The sequence below is a fragment of the Cebus imitator genome, unplaced genomic scaffold (genome assembly GCF_001604975.1).
Source record: "Cebus imitator isolate Cc_AM_T3 unplaced genomic scaffold, Cebus_imitator-1.0 Scaffold6, whole genome shotgun sequence".
Lineage (NCBI taxonomy): Eukaryota > Metazoa > Chordata > Mammalia > Primates > Cebidae > Cebus > Cebus imitator.
Window position 1 is genome coordinate 11,427,909 of NW_016107321.1, and position 24,252 is coordinate 11,452,160.

A 24,252-nucleotide genomic window follows, 5' to 3' on the forward strand; every position below is an offset into this window, starting at 1 on the left:
GCTCTTGTTACCCAGGCTGGAGTGCAATGGCACGATCTCGGCCTCACCGCAACCTCTGCCTCCTGGGTTCAAGCAATTCTCCTGCCTCAGCCTCCCAAGTAGCTGGGACTACAGGCCCCTACCACCATGCCCAGCTAATTTTTGTATTTTTTAGTAGACATGGGGTTTCACCATGTTGACCAGGATGGTCTTGATCTCTTAACCTCATGATCCACCCGCCTCGTGGGGAATATATTTTCTTAAGGCCTCCCATAACCACTCAAGGAAGCCTATTGGGTTTTCTTCCTTTCCCTGAGTTATGGTGGATAACATTGCATAGTTCCTGGGCTTTTTCCTGGACTGTCTTAATCCCTCAAGTATGCAGGTCAGCAAGTGCCTACGATTCCAGTCCCCATGTTCTGAATCGGGGTCCATGCTAGGGATTGCCTGTCCACCCGTAAGGAATCTATCCTTTTCCTCTGGTGTCATTTGGTCATGTATTTGACTAAGGTACAAAGTGTCCCCAAACTCTTGAGCCACTGTTAGAGCAGGCTCTCTCTCACTGCTGGTTAAGGTCTGACTAAGCAGTAACATGGTATTTTTCCAATCTAGTTCGAAGGACTACTCCAGGCCCTGCAGAATACCTATGTACTTGTCCAGGTTATCTGAAAATTTTCCTAAGTCCACCTTGATTTGCTGTAAGTCAGAAAGTGAAAAGGAGCATGTATTTTGGTTGGGCCAAGTTCTCCTCCTACAGCCTATAGAGGGCAGAGTTGGGGCATCCTAGTAGCCTGTGGTACCTTGGCCATTTCAGCTTCTCCTGACTCCTCTTGGGTCATAGGAGCTGACGCAAGCTGGTCAGTATCAATGGAGGAAGGAGTCACAGGGAGTCCTGAGTATGGGGGTACTCCTGGGGAGCAGCTTGTGGGCATAAGTTACAAGCCTTACATAGCTGAGGGTTATCCCATAGAGAAAAGTAAACTTGTACATAGGGGACCTTAATCCATTTACCTTCCCTCCTACCGAAAATGTCTAATTGTAGAAGGGTGTTATAACTTATACTTCGCTCAGATGGCCAGGATTCTCCACTCTTTGGAGGGTATTGTAGCCATGCCATATTGCAGAAGAAAATAAGCCACTTCTTCTTCCAAGATTGTGGGTCAGATTGGTCCCAATTATCCAGCATACACTTTAAGGGTGATTTTGCCTTGGGAAGAGTAGCACCCACCTGAAATTGAGCATGGGGATGCCTGCATCCCTGGTTATTTCTTACAGCTACCAGCCCTGGGGTGTCCCCTAGTTGTATAGCACTTTATAGTTTTCCTTGAACTCTATATGCATATCATCTCATGGGCCTTCCCCATTTGCTGAGTATAATCATGCTTACCAGCATCATGGGCATGCCCTTCGTGTCTAATGTCCTTTTTGGCCACCTTAAAGGACATGGGGACTGCTGGGTTTAGTAGCTTTGTACTGGCAAGCCCTTGAAGAGCTAGGCCAGTGAGGCTTAGGTGATGGGTACTTATATTCCCTAGCAAGGGTCCAATTAACCTAAGCCTGACCATAAAACTGCCCCAGAAAGATAAATTCCTTAAAAAGGATCTCTAAGCACAACAATCTTAAAGAAGGTAATGGCTGGCCACAGGGCCATGGCTGGGACAATGCCCCACAGACCAGAGCCTTTTCTCCCCACTTTCCATCATGGGAGCATGCCCTAGGGTTGTGGGCCCTGTAATTAACTATTTGAGTCTTGGACCATGTCTGACTATGGTGCTCTAGGTGGAGAAGTTCTGCCCTCTGGAGAGCCAATCCTAGGCAGGACAAATTATACATCATCAGATCTTGGCACCATTCAGTTGGATTGGGAAATTGCAGGCGACAGAAAACAAAATGTCTTATAGCTTTCAGTAGCCACTGATAGACCTTGGCTCTGTTAGGACATAGCCTAGCAAAGTGGACTAAGGGAACTGGTCCTGTGTATTTGTACTGTCAGAGGTCCTCATAGGTATAGGCCTGAGGGCACCATAGGCAAGGGTCCCTGCACTGCCACAAGAGCCTCAGGGTCCTAGCAAGAAGGGTAATGGCTTCATGTGTAGGAATATCTTAGAAGAAAGAGCCTGGAAGAAGTTTTCATCATGGATATCTGGACCCAGGACGTTAGAGTCTGGAAGGCTAAGTGGCATTCACATAGGCGGCTGTCTCTTAGGGGGTCTAAGGCCACAACCTCAACCAGATTGAACCAGGAGTTCAGGACTGTTGCTTTTTGCCCCTAGCTGACTTTGGCTTGGCCCACAGAAAGAAAGAGCAGCAATAAAAGAAAGCTGGTTCTGGGCTGACCAACACTCCCAGTTCCAAAGAGCTGTGGATTGTTAAGAGAGTCCTTTCCCAGAAAGCCTGATACCCGTGTCTTTTAGTCCAGTGGCCACACTAATCACTTTTAACTGGATGATAGGTACCCGGTGATTTACCTTCTTAACAAATGTAGAAGATGAAAAAGGACATATTAGCAAGTGAAAAGGGTCCAGTATTATTCACCACTCTAAAATCCAATGTCTCCTGGCTGGCTCGCCAACAGATGTAACGAGAGTAGCTGCAGGCAGATTCCCTGTTTCCCACATTAGTAGTCAAACCCGGGCCACCTGGGTGAAAACCAGGAGTTCTAACCACTAGGCCACCACAGAAGCAGAGTAGCTGCAGCCAGAACTTAGGCTCTTGGCCTTCCTAACCCCAAAGAATGGGAAAGGGACCTCAGTGTTGTGGTGAGTGTTACAGCTCAAATAGAACTCATGGACCCAAAGAGTGTGTGACAGCATGATTTATTAGGCAGAGTGAAAGGACAGCTTCCACATCATGGAAGGGGACCTGTAGAGAAGGTGCCGTCCCAGGCTGGGGTGGCTAGAACTTTGACCCCTGAGTTATTTCCTCTGCATTCCTATTATCCAAAGAGAGGGGTTCTTTCAAACTTCCTCTGATTTCATTGATCTTTGAATCCTTTCCAGATTGGCTACTGTTTTACAACCCTGAGTCACAGAGACCCCGCCTCTGAGAGCCAGAGACAGGAAAATCAGAGACAAAACCCCTACCCAGCCTGCCAGAGGTGGGAAGATAGAAACAAAGGCCCTATCTAGCCTGCTAGAGGCAAGAAAGTGGAAACAAATGGCCCTAGCTGGCCCTAGCCAGCCAGGCGCAGGAAAGCAGAAACAAAGGCCCCTTAGCTGGGAAGGCCCCCCTATCCCTGGGAAGTCCCTCTAACACAGTCCCTCACTATGGATCCCAGGTCTTCAGATAAACTCAACCAATTGTCAACCAGAAAATGTTTAAATTTACCTAAAACCTGGAAGTTCCCCACTTTGAGTTGTCCCACCTTTCTAAACCAAACCAATGTATTTCCTAAATGTATTAAATTGATGTATCATGCCTCCCAAAAACATATAAATCCAAGCTGCACCCTGACCATCGTGGGCACATGTTCTTAGGACTTCCTGAGGGCTGTGTCACAGGCCATGGTCACTCACATTTGGCTCAGAATAAATCTCTTAAAATATTTTATAGAGTTTGACTCCTTTCATTTAAACCATTGTGTCTATTTCCCTCTCATAGCAACTGAGGATCATGGCAAGTTCTTTCTTAGATTTTGAAGCTCCACAGATTTGTGTTTTAGAATATGTCTCCTTCAGCGAATTTCTGACCCAAACTGGGTTTGGAAGTCACAACAGAAAGGTATGGGATCAAATTGGATCTGATAATTAACTGGCTTGGATCCAGTTATAAGCCTTTGATGTCTGACTGGGTCAGAAATAAAACAGTAGTAAATGGCAATATTGCAGGAGGTAGAAAATTTGGCTTTTGAACTTCTCTGTACTCCCGTTTGTTTCATTTTTCTTGCATGCTTAGCTGGGAAAGCAATCATTAGCCAGGCTGATTAAGAGAAGCTAACATTCTAAAGATGAAATCCTTAGTTTTGGAAGCACTGAGTACCTTCCAGTTTATACATGCTGTGAACCCCAACTATCTGAGACAGGTCTCATTTAATTTAGAAAAAGTTTATTTTGCCAAGGTTGAGGATGTGTGTCCATGACACAGTCTCAGGAGGTTCTGATGACATGTGCCCAAGGTGGTGAGAGCACAGTTTGATTTTATATATTTTAAGGAGACATGAGACATCAATCAACATATGTAAGATGAATATTGGTTCGGTCTAGAAAGGCAGGGCAACTTGAAGCTGGGAGGGGGCTTCCAGGTCACAGGTAGATAAGAAACAAATGGTTACATTCTTCTGAGTTTCTGATTAGCCTCTTCAAAGGAGGCAATCAGATATGCATTCATCTCAGTGAGCTTAGGAGTGACTTTGAATAGAATGAGAGGGAGGTTTGCCGTAAGCAGTTCCCAGTTTGACTCTTCCCTTTAGCTTAGTAATTCTGGGGCCACAAGATTTATTTTCTTTTCACAATGTGTAAGTATCAGGCCTTAGAAGCAGCAAAGTCTTACAGAAATGGTGAAATCTTACCAAAGATAAGTTACCATGGAAGGTTCCAAATAAACAATACTGCTATGAAAAAATGTATTTGAAAATGAGGGCTCCCAAATTAGTTTCATCTAGGGACGCCTATTGACATGCAGAGACTTCTAAAATGATTTCAATGTTTGTATTTAAAGACTTTAAAAGGCAAATAAAAAGCATAAGAAACTAATTGATAAGAAAAATTAAATCTGCTAACCTTTGCTTAGTTACTCTTTCACTCTAAAGGTGGAAAGATATCTATCCTAGATAAGGTATTTATAAATCAAGTGAGTATCTAATTATATTTAACTGATAATTGTGAACCCATTTCTGTTTAACCAACAAATTAAAAACTAGCTTTATTTACTGAACATCACATACACATAACACATATAGACATACAAACAAACAGAAGCAGATCTTACAGCTTTTGCCAGGTTTAAAATAGTTATCCTTTTCTCCATTTGGTGTATCAATCTTTCAATTACCTGCTTCATTTCCCTAAGCAATTGTTAACTAGGCAACAGATTTGCACTTCTAAAGGGACAACTCTTAGATGAAACTAAAAACATAAATATTTCATAAGCACAGAGCTAAGATCGTCAGCCTAAGTATTGATTCATCATTTGCTCAAACCAAGGGGGAATAAGAAACTGCTCAAATAAAAGTTCACTTAAGATAGTCAGAAAAGCACCTTAAAGAAAGGCATTAATTATTGTTTACATTTAAAAGAACAATTTAAGTTTCTACTGTATGTAGGCAGATATCCTTAAAAATTGAGATTTCTTTTATGGATGTAAGTTTCTTTCACAAGAGTTTTAAGGTAGCCAATTAAATTCCAGAAAGGTGCATTTTATTTCAAAAAGGTGTTCTTTTTAACTAGCCACTGTTTCTTAGTTATAATTACTGAGTTCAGGGTGGAACCCCTTAGGGATAGAGCCAAGAAAGCATCCTCTATGCCTGGCTTCTTGCATGAATAGGTCTAAACAAGAAGCACGTCTATTTTACCTGTGGGCCTAACTTTTCATGCAGCCATCTCTAGAATGTCAAACGATCTCTCTTCAACTGGAATAACAAGAGCTGAAAGAAATGTGTGACTATAAGAGCATGATAACCCATGAATTACATGCTGAGACCAGAAACTCACAATGATGGTAACAGAATGGCGCTAAGGCCCTAAGTTTTGGTCACATTCTTTCCTAAGTAAGAGCCTGACCAAAATGAGGCAGTTTTTAAACAAATTATGGGAGGCCATTGTTTTGGTCTGAGCTCATGCACTAGGCCTCAACAGACCAGGCCAAAACAAAATGGAGTCACTTATGCTAAATATGACATAGTCAAACTAAGACTTTAAGAAAACACAAAGATCCTAGAACAGACCAGCTTTTATTTTTTTCCTGTACACAGGACATTTCAGAATAAGGAGGTACCCCCTACACAACTTTTACCAAAAACAAACTGAAGTCCTTGTTCCCACCTACAAAACTTACTGTTGTTCTGCTATTTCCCATTAAGTTTCAAGATGAAATAAGTACATTCACAATGATAACAGTGACACATCAATGACTACAGTTTTGGTCATCCTCCCAAAGTCAAAACAATTCATGCATGAATCATTATTTGCTCAATTAAACCTTTTAAATTTAATTTGGCTAAATATTTTATTTTAATAATGTACCAAATGTGAATAAAAATAGTACATATCCTATAGGATTGTCATGAACCTTAAAGAGTATGCTAAATGTATATTAAACAGACAAGTGCCTGATTCATGGTAAACAGTATGTTCTTATTTATTGTTGCTATTATTTTTATTATTGTTTATACCTGATTGAAAGAAGATATTTTTAGGAGAAAACTTCAGCTGAATTAAATTTAAAAGAGTATAATTGAGCAAAGATCAGTTCGTGAAACGGGAAGCCTACCAAGCCAAAGTAGGTTCAAAGACTGCAGCACAGCCACATGGTAGAAAAACATTTATGGACAGAAAAAGGAAAGTGACATACAGAAAATGGAAGTGAGGTACAGAAACAGCCAGACTGTTACAGCTCAGTGTTTGCCTTATTTGAACACAGTCTAAACAGTTGGTTACCTATGATTGGCCAAAATTGAGTGATAGTAACAAGAGCAGGCTACAGTCTATTTACAACTTGATATGGTTTGGCTGTGTCCCACCCAAATCTCATCCTGAATTAAAGCTCCCATAATTTCTACATGTTGTGGGAGGGACCTGGTGGAAGATAATTGAATCATGGGGGTGATTTTTCCCATACTGTTCTCATGATAGTGAATAAGTCTCACAAGATCTGATAATTTTATAAGGGGTTTTCCTTTTTGCTTGGCTCTCCCATTCTCTCTTGTTGCCACCATGTAAGATGTGCCTTTTGACCTCCACCATGATTGTGAGGCCTCCCCAGCCACGTGGAACTCCATGTGACTCCATTAAATCTCTTTTTCTTTATAAATTACCCAATCGTGGGTACATCTTTATCACTAGCATGCAAACAGACTAATACACAACTCCATTTAGGTTATAGTTCACAATATACAGAGAAACTTTTAGGCTGAAATATGTAAGAAGGCAGTGTATTAGTTCATTCTCAAGCTGCTATGAAGAAATACCAGATACTGGGTAATTTGTAAGAAAGAGGTTTAATTGAATCACAGTTCCACCTGGCTCAGGGGCAGGGCTCAGGAAACTTACAATAATGGATAAAGGCATCTCTCCACAGGGCAGCAGGAGAGAGAATGAGTGCCAGCAGAAAAAATGTCAGATGCTTAATTAGATCTCAAGAAAACACCTATCATGGGAACATCATGGGAAAACTGCCCCCATGATTCAATTACATCCACCTGGTCCTGACCTTGCCCCATGGGGATTATGGGAATTACAATTCAAGATGAGGTTTGGGTGATGACACAAAGCCTAACCATACTAGGCAGCTTTAGGCTAAACTTGGTTTAACAATATCAAGAATATATGTACCTTCTCTTCCAGAGACAGCCATTGATCTTATTTTTAAAATTATTTCATTTAGTTTTAGGGAGGAAGCTCTGACATTGCTCAGATTAGCTCCTAATTTGAGTAGAGAGTGACAGAAGCTGGGTAGGAAAACAGGAAAGATGAAGAACAACAAGGCCAGCTCCCTTTTCCCTCTGGCCCACATAATTCAGCCTGTGAGACAGTGACTCCATAGCAAATAATTCTGGCTTTTTTTTTTTTAATCCAAAACAAATCTAAGCCTCTTCTAAACACACATAATATTAAACAGTAGAAAGAAAAAAATATGAAACACCAATAGTCAGTCCCAGATAGAACACGAGAAAAAGGGGAAAAGCAACAGATATTGGTTGCTCTGCCACCTTCACCTACCTCTCCAACTGAGATCCTGGAACAAAGATCAGTTTTCCCAACCCCTCCATCCCTCAGGCTACATTCATTCATAAATTGAAGAAATATAGCCTAAGTGTCAGAAATTGTTGTTAGTACTGTAACCAGACTAACTGCAACCAGATTTTCAGGTTCTTGGCCTCCCAACCCCGAAGAATGCAAATGGGGACCTAGGTGTCATAGTGAGTTGTTACAGCTCAGATAAAACTCAAGGACCCAAAGGATGTGCGATAGTGCAGTTTATTTGGAAGAGTAAACGGACTGCTTTCATGACCTGGAAGGGGACCTGGAGGGGGTGCCACTCCAGGCTGGGGCGGCTAGAGCTTTTATCTCTGAGTTGTTCTCTCCCCATCCATGTTCTCTTCCAATCAGAGGCTTTCTTTCAAACTTCCTCTGGATTAATTGATCTTTGAATCCTTTACCGGATTGGCTACTGTTTTACAACCCTGAATCAAACAGCCCCCAACTCCAAGAGCCAGAGGCAGGGCAACCAGAGACAAAGCCCCTACCTAGCCTGCCAGAGACGGGAAAGTGAAAATAAAAGTCCCTAGCCAGCCAGAGGTGGGAAAGTCCTGTGTTGCAAACAAAGCCTCCAGCCGACCCCAAGAAGTCCCTCTAACATAGTCCCTCAGTACCAGAGTTACCACACTGAATGCAGAGGCAAAAATCCCATCCCTCAAAAAAAAACATTACTGTAGGTGACAAAAAAATTTAAATATGGAGAATTTAGTGTACTGCCTACTAAATAGAGGGAAGAAGAGTGATGAAGAGTGGTGGATTTGGGGATGTGCCAATTGTAGAAAGCGTAGCCAGGCAATGCCTGAGAAGCAACATTTGAATAATGGCCTGAAGGAAGTAAGAGAACAGCAACTGAAATATCAATGGGGAAGAACAAGATAGTCTGAAGAAAAGGCAAAGAGAAGACCCTGAGCATGTCCAGAGTGCCCAAGTGAGGAAGCCTGTGGCTGAGCAAGGTGAAGCCAAGAGAAAGCAGTCAGTGTAACAGAAATAGCAGTCCTAGTATAAGACACACTAGGATGAGCTAGACTTTGCAAGGAATGTGGATATCACTGTGCTTCAGGCATGTCCTTATTAAAAACTGCTGTGGCAAAAATTATATCACTGAGAAAATTATGACCGTGAATGAGATTTGAGCTAACCCACCCCTTGCCTTTCCCTTAATTAATCTTGCCTTTCCCTTAATTAATCCTGGGCTACTGGGCTGAGCAACTTTGGAAGACATTCAGGCTATAGTTTAAGGGATAAATAGGCTTTGCCCAAAACTCAGCAGCTTTCTTAAAGCAAATAGGAGGCCATCAGGCTAGGAGTAAGAGAGGAACATGAGTCCTGCTAAGGTGCAGGCAGGAAAAACTGTCAGCCATTATTCCAGAGGCTATAAGATATGAAACTTCCCCAATTATTCCTGCAAATAACACACTATTGTAGATTGGCCTTTTGAGATATCTTTTCAGGCTTTTTGCATGTCTGACACACATGGCTCCACCTGGACCCACCAACTCTGCTCTGTTCGCCCCATGTAGAAGTGATTCAGCCCAGAGAAGGACAGCTTTGACCCACTAGGATTTCAACTCTGCCTTAATCAATCAGTAGCAAGCCTAGCCACCCCTACCCCTTCCCCCAAACTGACTTTGAAAAACACCTAACCTAAGAGCTTTGGAAGAGATTATTTGAGTACTAACTCAAAAAATCTCCCATGTGGCTTGGCCAGCCTTGTATCTATTAAACTCTTTCTTACTGCAGTGCCATGGTCTTTATTTTACATACAGTGGGCAAGAAGAACGCCTTCGGTGGTTACATTATTTGTTTTAAAAATCACATTTTTGTTACTTAACAGAGAAGAAGGAAAATCAAACTAATTTATGGATGAATCCGATTGTGGATGGATCTAATTTTATAATGGAAAGGGAGGATTGTTGGTCCGGAGGTTGTAAACCAAAAATAAAATTTGAAGCCCTTCCACTTGCCCTACAACCTTCTCAATGGACCCATCCTGGACCAGGGCCCTCCAAATTTAACACCATTAATATCAACAAATTAGAAGGATTGGTTCAGTCCATGGCAGGAAGCGGGGAGCTGACCATGCCTCCTTATGCCATCTTCCCTTTTGGAATTAAGGAATAGCAGCATTTGACATCAACACAGCCTTTAAGCCTGATAAGAAACATTTACACTCTATTCTCTCTGAAGCCAGCTACCTGGAGGCTTCATCTGCATGATAAAACTTTGGTCTCCCCAATATCTTATCATAACCCAGATATTCCTTTCTATTTCTAATCACTTTTTAAACCAATTGCGACTCATAAAACTTTTAAATTTAACTATAACCTGGAATGCCTACTTCAAGTTGTCCCACTGTTCTGGGATATTCCAAACCAATATATAGCTTAAGTGTATTTAATTGATGTCGCATGTTTTCTAAAATGTATAAAACCAAGCGGTAGCCTAACTACCTTGGGAACAAGTTGTTCAGACCTGCTGAGGATGTGTCATGAGCCATGGTCACTTATATCTGGCACAGAGCATATCTTTTCAAATATTTCACAAAGTATGACTTTTTGTCAACAAGGTATTTGAGAGAAATTTAGCGCATTATGCTTCCTTGCTTTCTCAAACCTTTCTTATATCCCCATGCTATTTCATTGCCTTTCTTGGTTGGATAAAGACATAGATTTTTGGAATTCCACAATACAGAATCCATAGAAAGAATAGCTGACCCTAAATAGCTGACCCTAAATGACCCAGGAATTTTAACTGCAGGCATTAAAGGTCACTTTTAACAAAAAGTGATGGACATGATGTCATGTCTATCATATCCTTGATGACAAGTGATGACATGATGGACATGTCGGAGCAGAATGAGAATCTGGGTCTATGGCTGTGTAGAGAATCCAGGCCTGACAGCTGTGTAGAGTCACCAATCCAACCTCATGGTTATTTATCTTGAGTCCTCAGTATGAGAAGAAAAAAAAAATCTCTATGGTTTAAACCTCTGGTAGTTAGTTGGTTTTGTGTTACTCACATTTGTAAACATTACTAACAGATATGCCTTTCTCTACTATTTGATTTTTTTAGCCATGTGCATCCAAATACTTTAGTAAAATTCTAAATGTTAAAGTGTAAATGAGTTAATTCAGTAATCTGCAGAGTCTCCACCTATGAAAAGCTTATAGGCTAAAGAAGAAGGTCAAAAGTCCCTTTTTCACTTACTTAGGGCCAAAAAATACCATGGACTATCCAGAGAAAAGTTCGTTGTAAGATCCACACATGGTTAGCACAAGATAGAAAGTATTTTGTCATTGTCCTCACATTCAGTGATATCAGCTCATGAAAAGTCATTCTACTTAATTATATCCACTGCTGAAGACAAGATTTATGTTATTTGAAAGCACATTATGATACGTTAATTTGGAAAAAACCTACAATTACAGTGTGGGAGGAATGGAGACTAAAAGACATGGCAGCATTATTGCCATTAATATAAACAAATTAGAAGTACAGAGGTGATTTCTGGTTAATTTAGTTTCTTTTGTCACTGAATGTCCCTTTAAAGGGTCGTTGACAAATTAGTGCATATTTAAGCATTATTGATTATCCATGGTTAGGATACTTCCTTCTTGGAAGCACTTCTACGGGATATGTAGAAAACACTTTTAATTTAAATATGCTCTCTAAGAGTGAATCTTATGGCATATGAACTCCAGACCTAATTGGAGATGAACTCCAGACCTAACATTTCATCTATTATTCATCCAATTTTTTCAAATAGTACCACAGAGGTGCCAAAACACTCCAACCGCACATGAGAATTAAGTTTCAGGGACAAGTGTAGAAGATCTGAAGTAGAAGAGATGACGGAACCTGGAATACAGCAGTTTAAAGGCTGTTATAAAGATAGAATGTGATTTGAAAATCCAGCCAGCAAAGAACTATAAACTTCACATGAAATCTGACTTGCTTCCAGATTCATTAGCCCATTATAATGCTTATCAGTTCTATTTAAATAACTCCTCTCAGGTTAACTTTTAGGTTTTTTTTAAAGTGTTCATATTGAAGATTTCTGAAGCAAAGCAAAAACAAAGCTGGTGTAACTGATATTCAGCTGTGTCTCTTATAAAGGTGAAGAAAGTAGTATACTTCCCTCCTTTCTCTTGCTTTCATTTTTTTTTTCTAAAATAACTTTTCCTACCTCTATGATTTACTTTTTCAGTTGACAAAGTCTAAGTTCTATTTCCCACTTTGGGATTTATATTTGAATTCCTTATTGCATCTCAAACCTGTGAATTGTTTCAGCAATTATTTCTATGTCCTTGTTATATATTCTTTCAGAGAGAATGAATCACAACACAGTAGCTGATAACAGTTAATTGTACAATATTTGAAATACTCTTCATCTCAAAAAAGGGCAGAGGGCTTGGCAAAAACTATTACGCAAATAATTGAGTCTTCTCTGAAAAATATCACCTGCACTCAAGGAAATCAGCATCCATCACACCATGACAAAAAGCAGAGCCTCCTTTTCTCATCACCAGCATAGCTGAAGCATGAAATTTGAAACAGAAATTTCTGAAAGCAGAGATTTAAAACATGTCGACGTTGCACAGCACTTTAGATAATTAATGGCCACCTACACTTATTCTGCTTGTTTATTTTATGGCTCAGAAATGTAGCAGTTTTCAGAAAACTGCCTTTGTATACATACTGAGAATCATCAGTGGGTATCTATCTAAGTGCTAATCCCACAAGGAGTAAAGCAAATATTACATTATAAATTTTTGTGAGGATGATGACTCAGTTGGGTGCTTTAACTTAATAAGGTGGCTCCTGAAAACCACCTATTGTAGAAGTGTCTGGTCTCAGAAGCAGGAGAGATCTGCAGGAGCTGTGCAGTATGGAGGTACGTGGTCTGGTTAAAGGAATGCTACAAATCAATAATTCAAAGTCACTTCATCTCTTTGGGCTTCACTTTACTCCTCTCTAAAATTGAAGATTTGCCTTTGGTAAGCTTTCAAGAACTTTCTGACTATATAAATTCATGGTTTTGAAAAATCATTCTCAGATGATTAGACTCAGTCAAAAAATCGACCTGTTCTGAATCATGCAAATATTTATTTAAAAGCCATAATATATAACCAAGAATCTCAGAAAGCAAAAATTTATTATCAAAAAATGTATTTATTGTTATCAAAAAAGGTATCTGCCTTTGTGAAAAAAAAATCAAAAAGAAGAAATAAAATGCATATGATATCCTAAAATAGGATTAAACCAACAATTCTTGCTACCTCCATAGATTAGGCAAATAAAAGTTTTCCACTCTTTCCATTAAAAACTGCTTCATGGCCGGGCGCGGTGGCTCAAGCCTGTAATCCCAGCACTTTGGGAGGCCGAGGCAGGTGGATCACGAGGTCAAGAGATCGAGACCATCCTGGTCAACATGGTGAAACCCCGTCTCTACTAAAAATACAAAAAACATTAGCTGGGCATGGTGGCGCGTGCCTGTAATCCCAGCTACTCAGGAGGCTGAGGCAGGAGAATTGCCTGAACCCAGGAGGCGGAGGTTGCGGTGAGCCGAGATCGCGCCATTGCACTCCAGCCTGGGTAACATGAGTGAAACTCCGTCTCAAAAAAAAAAACAACAACAACAACAAAAAAAAACTGCTTCATTAAATTATATTCTATCCAAGAAAGAAAAGTAATCTTGTATACCATGAAGCCACAACTGTTTATTCTCCTGTGGATTAACCCTCATTTCACTCCTGAAAAAAAGAAATGTGGATTCCTACTTTCTGAATATAAAGTGGATTTGTTCACCAAATAAGATTAAAATTTGAAAAATGATTTATCTTTGTTCTTCTCATTCATGTTAGAATAGCTTGCCACTTTGTCACCTTGAGTCAAACTGCTAAATTTAGTTACTGGCCTTATTTTATCTTTAGCTACTGTCTGTCCAGTCAGGGAAACACCTTTTCATTTCCCTCAATTGCCTTAAATATAGGTTTAATCTCCTTTCTTTCTCTCTTCTGCCATCACTGCTGTCTAAGCTGTCATCTCTGAGTTATTCTTTGCTAGATAAATGTTTTCCAAAAATAAAAACTAATACTTTTTATGTTTATCATTGCCACCACTTGCCCCTCTCAATGAGGATCTATAAGTTTTTGCATACTCTAAACCTCTCTTGAAGATGATGACTCATTGCTAAGCTCTAGTGACACTGGATTCTTTCAGATCCTTGATAAAAAACATGCTTTCTCTCCAAGGAGCCTGTTTTATAGTTCTGGGCTGACACATCCACTCTCTTTTAATCTTATTAAAATCGATTCTACTTTTATACTTTAACACCACACCATGTTCTCAGGAGTATGTTCCTGGACAACCTAACTCAATGCTGTATCTGCCTTCTTCATAAACAAAAACATATGCTTACCTAATACCAACTGCTTATTCTGAAAAGCACCTACTTTAATTGTAATTTTATACGTATAGTCAGTTCTCATTATCCATGGTAGTTATGGTCTGTGAAATTGCCACCAACACTGAGTTAGTGAATACTGAATAATTGCACCTAGGAGAAATACAGGGTTAGGTTCCTGGGAGCCACTGGTCAAATTTTTGTCAAATGATCAATAGATAGCCTTTTTTGTGTGTGTCACTGGGTAACATCACCTTATTTAATATGTACTGGTGATTCACTGACATTGAGATCACTTTGGTACTTATAACTCATGCCTGAACAAAGCTCACCTAACACTCGCATTTTCTCCCTGAGGTACAACATGGCCTTCTTGTGCTTAGAAACATTAGACAGCACTTCAGCCCTAGGGTTAGGCACTGTTTTAAACAATATCACCAGAAAAGAAAAAGCACAAAATGCAAAAAATGTAGCACAAAATGGCCACAAAAAGAACACTGGTTTACACAGGGTTGAAACGAGATGCTTACTCAGAATGTCACCTTGTTTGACATCAGCCTAGAGTGTGCATGGCAGCCACCAACTTTTTTTGCTCTCTGTACATGTCCGTAAATAATTGCAAAAGTGCAGTGAGTATTGATCTTGGGATTATAAATAAATTTTAGCACTCAGGCAAATTTGCAAATAGGGAATCTACAAATAATGAAGATCAACTGCATTTATATAAGCATCTGGTTAAAGTCTATTTCTCCACCCTACTGTAAGCTCCATGAAACCAAGAATCATTTCTCACCACTGTGTTTCCAGCACGTTAATGATATAGACACACACAAACCACTTGATACATGTTTTCATTAATAAAGCAGTACTAGATGTCACCCAAAACAGTGCTTCCCATCCTGAAAATCTTTCACTTGGTTTTCATTCCACTCCACTGAAAACTCAAGTAGTTTGTGTTTTCACTCAATCCTTAAAACAACCTTTAATCTGTTAAAGAATGATACAGCACAACCTAAAAATCCAATGAGTTGGGAAAGATAGGACAAGACAATCATAAGGTCACTACTACTACAAAATAAAACACATTTCCAAAAACCTTATGTTCCTTCCAGAAAAAGGCTCAGAACAAACTACTTTTTACCTCAAGTTAATTTAAACAATCTTGAATCCAACATCATGTCTTCCAAACCATATCTGTTATTTACATCAGAAATCTGTAAGTCAATGTTGTCTCTTTCCTACCTAAAACTTGGTAATTGATCATAAAAAATAATCTACTTGCAGATAATTTTGACATTCTATTGTTTAAGATAAAGTCAAGTTTCTTTGAATAACATTCATGTTTGACCCTGGTTTATTACATCCATTACATTTGCTGGCAACATGCACACCCCTCTATGGGATTACTTTGTGTTCTTGAAGTACATCCTGTTCTCAGGGGTTTTCATGCTGCTGAAAAACAAGCTGTTTTTCCCATGAGAGATCTGACTTTCCTCACCAAACTAATTTCTTACTTGTCTATCAAGAACACTCAAGCGTTACTTCTCACTTCCAATACTGCCTCCAATATCCCTGAGTTAATTTTACCTGTATGTGCTCCCATGACACCCTGAACAACTCTCCACATTTGCTGTCTGAACCATCAGCTCCTTTGTCTGTCTCCTTTCTGGGGATAGGACCCTGTTTGACTTCTCTTCGTATCCCTAGTATCTAACATGGATTCTGACATACAGTTGAGGATTTGTCAGTATCTGTAAAATGAATGTTATTTTATTTTAGTGTGTGACTCTTTGACTGATTAACTCACTAAATGAATGAGTGAATGAACAAAGACACTAGGCTAAAATTGAAGTGACCACAAGGCAAATTTCTAGCACAAAGGGTGTATGGATGAGGCTAAGAAATATTGGTAAGGCTTTTTGATTTTTATTTGGGGGATCTGCATTGTGTGGACTCTGTAACAGCATAACTCTGTGATTCCAGTTTTATAGATTTAGATCCTAATTTATGTCATTAGAATAATTTCATTGTATTATTTATTTACTTATTTTGACATAGGGCCTGGCTCTGTTGCCCAGGCTGGAATGCAGTGGCACAATCTCGGCTCATTGCAACCGCCACCTCCCAGGCTCAAACCTTCTTCCTACCTCAGCCTTCAAAGTAGCTAGGACTACAGATGCAAACCACCACATCCACCTATTTATTTTTTTATACTTTTTGTAGAGATGGGGTTCCACCATGTTGCCCAGACTGCTCTTGAACTCCTAAACTCAAGCAATTCACTCACTTTGGCCTCCTAAAGTGCTGGGATTACAGGCTTGAGCCAACACTCTTGGTCAAAACAAATTTCTTAATCACAGTTTATTCTACTTATTGCTTATCTTATAAAGAACTCACAAGAAAGATATTCTTCATAAACATAAGAACATGTATAAACCAATGGGCAGGTATTCTGGAAGATGTACATTATACTCTTGTAATCATGTTTCTTGATTGAACTGCTTAATAAGGAGTATGAAAATCTTTCTCAAGAAAAGGATAATTTTAAAAAATAATGCCCATGAATTTTTAATAAAAACCTCATTTTACCATTCTCACACACTTCAATTGCATTTTTCAAGTTTGTAAATCTAACAATGGAAACATCATTTTATAATGGCTAGATGATATTAAAATGTTTTTGTGCCATATGTCAACATTTCAATTAACCACTTCTGTTTTCTCAGATGTATAAATCAGTTATGATTAACTATTAATTGATGAGGTCTTTTTAAAAAAGAAATAACAAAAATAATAGAGTATTTACTCTTAGACATATTGTTGCATTATCTGGAGGACACAAATGGAATGAAAAAAATATTCATTTCTTTACAGAGTATAAGATGCTGAGTTATATTATATTTTTCGAACTCAGTTACACACAGTAGAAAAGAATAATGAAATCAATATCTGTAAGAGACCACTTCATAATGGGCAGCATATTATACTAGCTCAGCTGAATTATCTCTGCTGAGACGTCTGTTTATCCTTAGTCTGATTTAATTGGGTTGTTTTTCTTTAAACATTGAGGCAAAGTTTGCAAATTTAGATAATTAAATAAATGTACTATGGTTTTGCCTCATTTGTACTTTGCCACAGTTGATTAAGCCTTCTGATTATAATTTCTGTATTTGTCTTTAGCAGAACTATGAAATATAGTGCCTAAATTGAATCTGTGTTACACAAATTTTAGGTAAAATTAATAAAGTTCTCTGTAGGGTATAAAACAACAACAATAATTTTAACTAGATTGAATAGAAAATATATTCACAAATATGTACATATACATCTATTCAAGATATTATTTCAGATAGCAAACTTGTTAACCATGTTGACCTGCATTTTTAGTACTTAGTTGCTATAAATAATAAAGCAAAGTCAAAAGTATTCAAAATGCTCTAAAATTTATTTTAAATAGTATGAGGTAGGCACGTACCCTACTGAGCTTCAGTTATATGAACATAATTAACCATATTTCACTAAAGTAATTTTTTGCTAACAGAATAATATCATTTGCCTTATTTTCTACAGATTACAATGGTTCAAAATTTGCAAACAAGTTAATGCATTGCACCATAACAAGATTTTTAATTAAAATAAGATATATATATATATATATATATATGTATGTATCCTGAAAATATTTATAAAAAGCACTGGATGAAATCTCATAGTCATTTCCAATTTAAACTCTCAGCAAACTAGAAACTATAGTAATGAAAAATGTGAGGTATTGGCATAAAGATACACAAATTAGTTAATGGTGCAGAACTCAAAAACAGGTCTTCACATATGCAAAGTGATTTTCAACAAAGGTCCAAAGGCAATTTACTGGATAAAGGATAATCTTTCAACAAATAGTACTAAACAAGTGAATAAAATTATGCTGAAAGAAAATAAAAATGAAATAAAATTTCTTCTTTGTTTTCTGTTTTTTCAACAGAATACCATAGTGAGTAATTTATTTCAAAAAATTATTTTTTTACAGTTATGGAATCTGTAAGGTTCAAGAGTATGGCACTGGCAACTGATGAGGGCCTTCTTAGAGCATGATAACATGGCGAAGGGCATCACACAAGGCATGATAGCAAGGGTGTGTGTATCAGCTCAGGTCTACCTCTTGTAAAGCCACTGGTCCCATCATGAGAGCCCCACCTTCATGACCTTATGTAATCCTAGTTACCTCCCGATGGCCTCACCCCAAATCAACACACAAATTTGGGGATTATGTTTCCAAAACATCAAATTTGGAAGACGCAGTCAAACGACAGCGCAAAACAAAATAAATGGAATAACAAAAACTTTCACACATACCTCACACCATATACAAGTATTAACTCAAAATGAAAAATAGACTTAAAATATATAATTATATACCAAAAATAAAAATTTTGAACTCTTTAGAAGCTCACCAACATTCCAGCTTCAAATCATATTTGGTATTTTCTGCAATGTATTTAAATTTATTCTACTTTCTTAGGAAATTCCTTTGGTGCTTTAGTGACCCCTTCATACATAAACGTGATATTTACCTGATCATCTCATAATGCACCTCTCAGTTTTAGTCCTGCATGCTGAAATTATTTGATTCAATTATTTTCTTAATGATAACTAAAGTTCAGTTTATTGTCTTGAAAGCTTGGCAAAAGTTTGATAAGAGAACATTGCTACTATAATATATTTTTTGAACATTGTAACTTGCTAATATCACTACCTCTCCATTTTTCTTCATGGCTGAATTAATGACATTGACAATAATTTAATTTTTTTCTTTTTTAAAAAAATTGGAAAAATCCTTTCTTTCCAAATTAACTTTCAATGGGCACAATTTTTCCATCCCAGATGCTCACATACTGAGCCAAACTCTGAATAAATAAATGGTTGTTTTTAGATTTACCATCTTTATTTGCTCAACTGAATCGCATAAATAAAACTGATCAGAAAACTGCATTATATGATAAAAGACGGATGTGTATATCTCAAATACTCCATTCAACAGCTGTGACAATATATATCCCATTCTTGCTTTACAAGTTTGTTGGGTCTTGCATAATGTATGTGGAAGCCCTTTGAACACTAAAAGCTATAGTACAGGTTAAGTGTCTCTAATTTGAAAATCCAAAATCCAAATTGCTCCAAAATCTGAAACGTTTGGAGCATTGACATGATGCCACAAATGGAGAATTCCACACCTGACCTCATGTGATGGGTCACAGTCAAAATGCAGGTGTACAACACAATTTCTTCAGCCTACTGTTGCTGCTGTTTAACACCTGATACAAGCATTCTGGAGATGCCACTGCACTGCTGAACACATTATATTTTCACTTTTATAATCATATGCCATTTTTTTACTGCTAAGTACTTATGTGAAAGTTTAAGAAAATAAATGTTTATCTGTAGCATATAAATTCAGAGTCAGGGCTGATGATGATACCAAACAACCAGAGTGTCCACATGGGGCACTGAGATATTGACATCTTTGCTGATGGTTCAATGTACATAAACTTTGCTTCATGCACAAAATTATTTTTAAATATCATATTAAATTATCTTAGGCTATGTGTGTAAGATATACATGAAACATAAATGAACTTTGTGTTTAGGCTTGGGTCTCATTTTTAAGATATTTCATTATGAATATGCAACATCTGAAGTCCAAAAACATTTCTGGTGTCAAGCATTTTGGATAAGAAATACTCAATCTGTAGTAACAAATGAAGGGGATAATCTTTGAGCAGTTTTCACCTGCTTAACTATTTGTTCCTGAAATAACTCACTCTTCATTACTCCAGTATAAAAGTTCTTCCTCACCATCACTGGAGAGTCATTAGAACATCTCTATCAAAATCACTATGGAGATGAATATCTTTATTTAAGATTCTGGAAAACTAGATCTAGACTTACTATCATATTATGGGATATGGCCTAGGGATTTGAATTTTAATACATATCCAAAATAGTTCTTTTTCATATTAAAGTTTGGGAGACACTAATCAATGTGTTTTTAATCTTTTTTTTTTCTTTAATAGAATCTTCATGTTGTAGATGTACATGAAATTGGCCAAAATTTTCATCCCTGTTTATACAAACATTCTTTGAAATGTGACTTTACAGCTCCTCCCATCAACAGATAGAATATGTTTCTCCACCTCTTGATTCAGACTTGCTTTGACCAATCAAATGCTGTTGGAAGTTGCAGTATGTCAATTTCAAGACTAACCCTTAAAAGGACTTGGGCACTTCCACACTCCTGGAGCACTCCCTGTAGGATGAGAGGTCCCAGGTGACCTCCCCTTCATAATAAAAATTCACCACTTTGCTGTTAACTTAAATACACATATCATTTACGTATTTTTACAACCTCAGATTCTCCTCTGACTCTTAATAGGCTTGCAACTTTTCTGTGTGTCACTGTATCATTATGACTATTATTTAAAATATGTATACTAAACACAATTTTTTCTTTAACACTCATCTGAAATTATACCCCAATTATGCATGCTTTTCTAAGTAAATAAAAATGGACATATAAGTGATTTTTATTTTAAATTAGTTTCACAAAGCAAAGATATTACCCGAAGTAACAAATTTTAACCCACATGATGATTAAACTTGGAACTGTCTTTCAGTTTAAGTATTTGTAGCACTGTTGTGTGACTATAGAATATACATAATCTAACTTGGTTTTCAGTAGCTCCAAACTCATCTTAAAGAAACTATTAATTAAGTATGTTTAAATTTATAATATAATGCAACCATATACATCTGGAAAGGAAAAAATAGCAATAAAATTTTATCCTTGGCCGTGGACTCTTCTCTGCTACACTTTTTGACTTGACAAATTCAGTCACTTATGTACTCAGTTCAGATAACTCCAAAATCTGTGTGTCCAACCATGGCTTCCCTTTGAAGCATCAGATACTCTGTATCAACTACAGTAAGTCCTCACTGAATGTTGTCTACAGGTTCTTAGAAACTGTTACTTTAAGCAGAATAACTATAAGGAAACCAATTTGACCACAGTCTAATTGATCCAAAGAAAAGTGATATTCCTATGGCATATTTCTGGTCACATAAACATCACCAAGCTTCTAAATAAAGGCCAAAACACTTCTAACATTGAAACAAATATGAACTATACATACATTTAAGAAAGATTAATAAAAACAAGATCATGATTTACCCAATTATTCCAGTTCACGGTTGCAGGTAGCCAGAGCCCATCCCTGCAGCTCAGGATGCCAGGCAGGAAAATGCCCTGGGCAGGATGCCACCCCATCATAGGACACATTCATACCCACATCACCCTCACTCACACTGGAACCCTGTAGATGTGCTGATGAACCTAACAGGCACATCTTCTGGATGTGGGAGGAAATCAGAGGACCTGGAGAAAACCTAGGCAGGCTTGGGGAGAGCAGACAGACCCCCCACAGACAGTGGCCCTGACTGGGAAGTGATGAGTTTTCTTTATCTAATTCACATTATAATGAAAAGACATTGGATGAAACAATGTTATTCAAGGTCCTGCTGTACCTATTACATGTTTAGACTTTGAATACTGCAGGCACCTGTCAAATTATAAACAAAATTCATGGTGATATTTGGGCTTAAGCTTTTAGCTTGACTTTTTCAAGACATTGTTTAAACTTTTATGAAAATCACATTATGGCACAATACAATTTTTTCTCAAACAAAGCAAAGTATGTATTTTTTGGAAATATCATAGCTCTAAAGATTAAACCTCCATGGCATAAATAAAGCAATTTGACAGCAAGAGAATGCTTAGAAATGGTTTTAAGTGAATTTCCATCATAAGCCACCTACTATTTAATCTTTCAGAGTTCAATTTAACATTTAACAGATTACTTCAACACCTTTATTTAACAGACATACTTTGCCAACAACATGGACATTTAATCTGTTTGTTTTGTTAACAGAAGTTATGTACAACACATCTGAATAAACAAAGATATTTTAGGTTTGTGAGATTTGTTTCAAAATTTCTTCTTAATTAAATCTGTTTCTTTGCTTAAAATCTGTCTAACATTTCTGATTTTATATTCTCCCTTTTCAGAGAAATATTTATAGAGTGATTTCGATGTTCAAAAATACTGATGAGTTTAAAACTCAGTATTTCATTTCTCCAACAAATCTCAAGTAGAAAATGTTTTCTCTTTTAAAAAGCATTTCTTTCAGAATATTCTTTTCACATATCCTATGTTTATAAATATTTACTAAATAAATAAAGAATACTTTGTTTTACAAACATATTCTATTTTCATAATATTCATATAAATGACCAAAAAATGCAAATAATAGTACTAGCAATGCCAGAAAGAGATGGAATAAACAACTTTGTTGATTTTAGTCAGTAATTTCAAGTTGAGAACTTAATAATGCAGCAGCAAAGAATATCCTCATATTGTCTGCATAACAGTTTATTATAATAATATCTGTAATTGTTTATTTTACAAAGTGCTTCTATGTAATGGTAGGAGACAATTTTTAGGTAGACTGACAATGCTCTCTACAAATGGGTATTAATTTCCAAGGAGATGAAAATCTCTTCCTTTCACCATTTACTGTGGCAACAGAAAAAAAGAAGGATTCAGAATATCACACCAGGAATTCTACAGATTTGGCAAAATATTCCTGCACTCTAGGTCCTCAACGAGATTACATGTAATGAGAAAACGCCAGATTTTCGAAATTGTGCCTGAACTTGGAGCATTCTATAAACAGCATTAAGGCAAAGACCGAGGGGCTTTCTTTTTCTTTTCATTTTAATATTAGCCTTGATACCAAAGATTCTCCTTTCCTCTTAAAGTCCCAAGATAAACTTGAATATATTGGACCTTGAATATATTAGAAAGTAACATTCTTTACTGAAAACAGGACAGGAACCCTGTACAGGGACTGTGTAGACAAAGGTATGAGGCCAGTCTCCCCACTGGGCTTTTATTGGCTCTGCAAGTAGAGCTTGATTTCTTAAAGGGAAGCATAGCCTTCCACTCAAAGCCTTGGTAAAATAACATTTTTTTTTCAATTGTATCTTGTTGCAAAAGAAAAATGGATTCTTATTGCAATGATGCAAACGACTATATTGCCATACATCAAGAATACTCACAAATAGTTTCTAATTCTAGAGGAACCAGGCAGAGAGAAACAAACATGCTCCAAATTTTGATTACAGAAGTATGCCTTGCTTAATTATTAAAAGTGGTAAATAGTTCAGAATAAGTTTCCTTGACTCTGGAAAACAAAACAAGGATCAGCAATATTCCAAGCAAAAGTCAAAAAGTTTGCTTCAGCCTTCTGGGTTCAATCCATTTAGTTAATCTCTTGTTTGGCTTGAAATTTGTGAGCATTTTAGCTCTTCATGAGTCCTGTGCATTGTCCTTTATTCCAATGTTACAATCTCTAACGTTATTAGAAACCTGATTGTCCCAAATACAATCAGAAATTGTATTTAAGAGCACCTGTCAGAGTGCTATAGCTCATTATAAGCCATATTTTGAAAAGGACCAAAACAAAATAACAATAATCTGTAAATAGCAAAGTGTCCATCATAGTTACAGTTAGAAACACGATTGACAAAGAAGTTTGGTTATCTCCATAGTTCATAACAACTTACCATAACAACCTTAAGAAAACCTTGTATTTTTATTTTAATGCTCAATTTACAGAAAAACCACATAATACCTTTTTGAATTTAGTCAATATATTCACACAGAGAACCTCCTCTGCAAGACTAATTTCCACAATCCTCCTACTATTAGTTTGAACCTTCAGCTTTATCTTACCTAGTTTAAAATAATCTGTTAACCCTAGGCAAAAATTTACATTTCCATGCCTTCTTATAACCTTTTACAAAAAAAAAAAAAAAGTTTATCACCCTTCCAGAGTAGA

The 24,252-nt window shown here is 37.4% G+C and overlaps 1 long non-coding RNA gene across 1 annotated transcript in view; it reads right to left on the reverse strand.

Annotated features, from left to right (window-relative positions):
* Positions 1-16,044, reverse strand: part of LOC108311516 — a 54,068-nt gene extending 38,024 nt beyond the window's left edge. The window contains exon 1 of the long non-coding RNA XR_001828238.2: positions 15,886-16,044. This is a non-coding gene — a long non-coding RNA (uncharacterized LOC108311516). The remainder of the gene's footprint in view (positions 1-15,885) is intronic.
* Between the last annotated feature and the right edge of the window lie 8,208 nt (positions 16,045-24,252).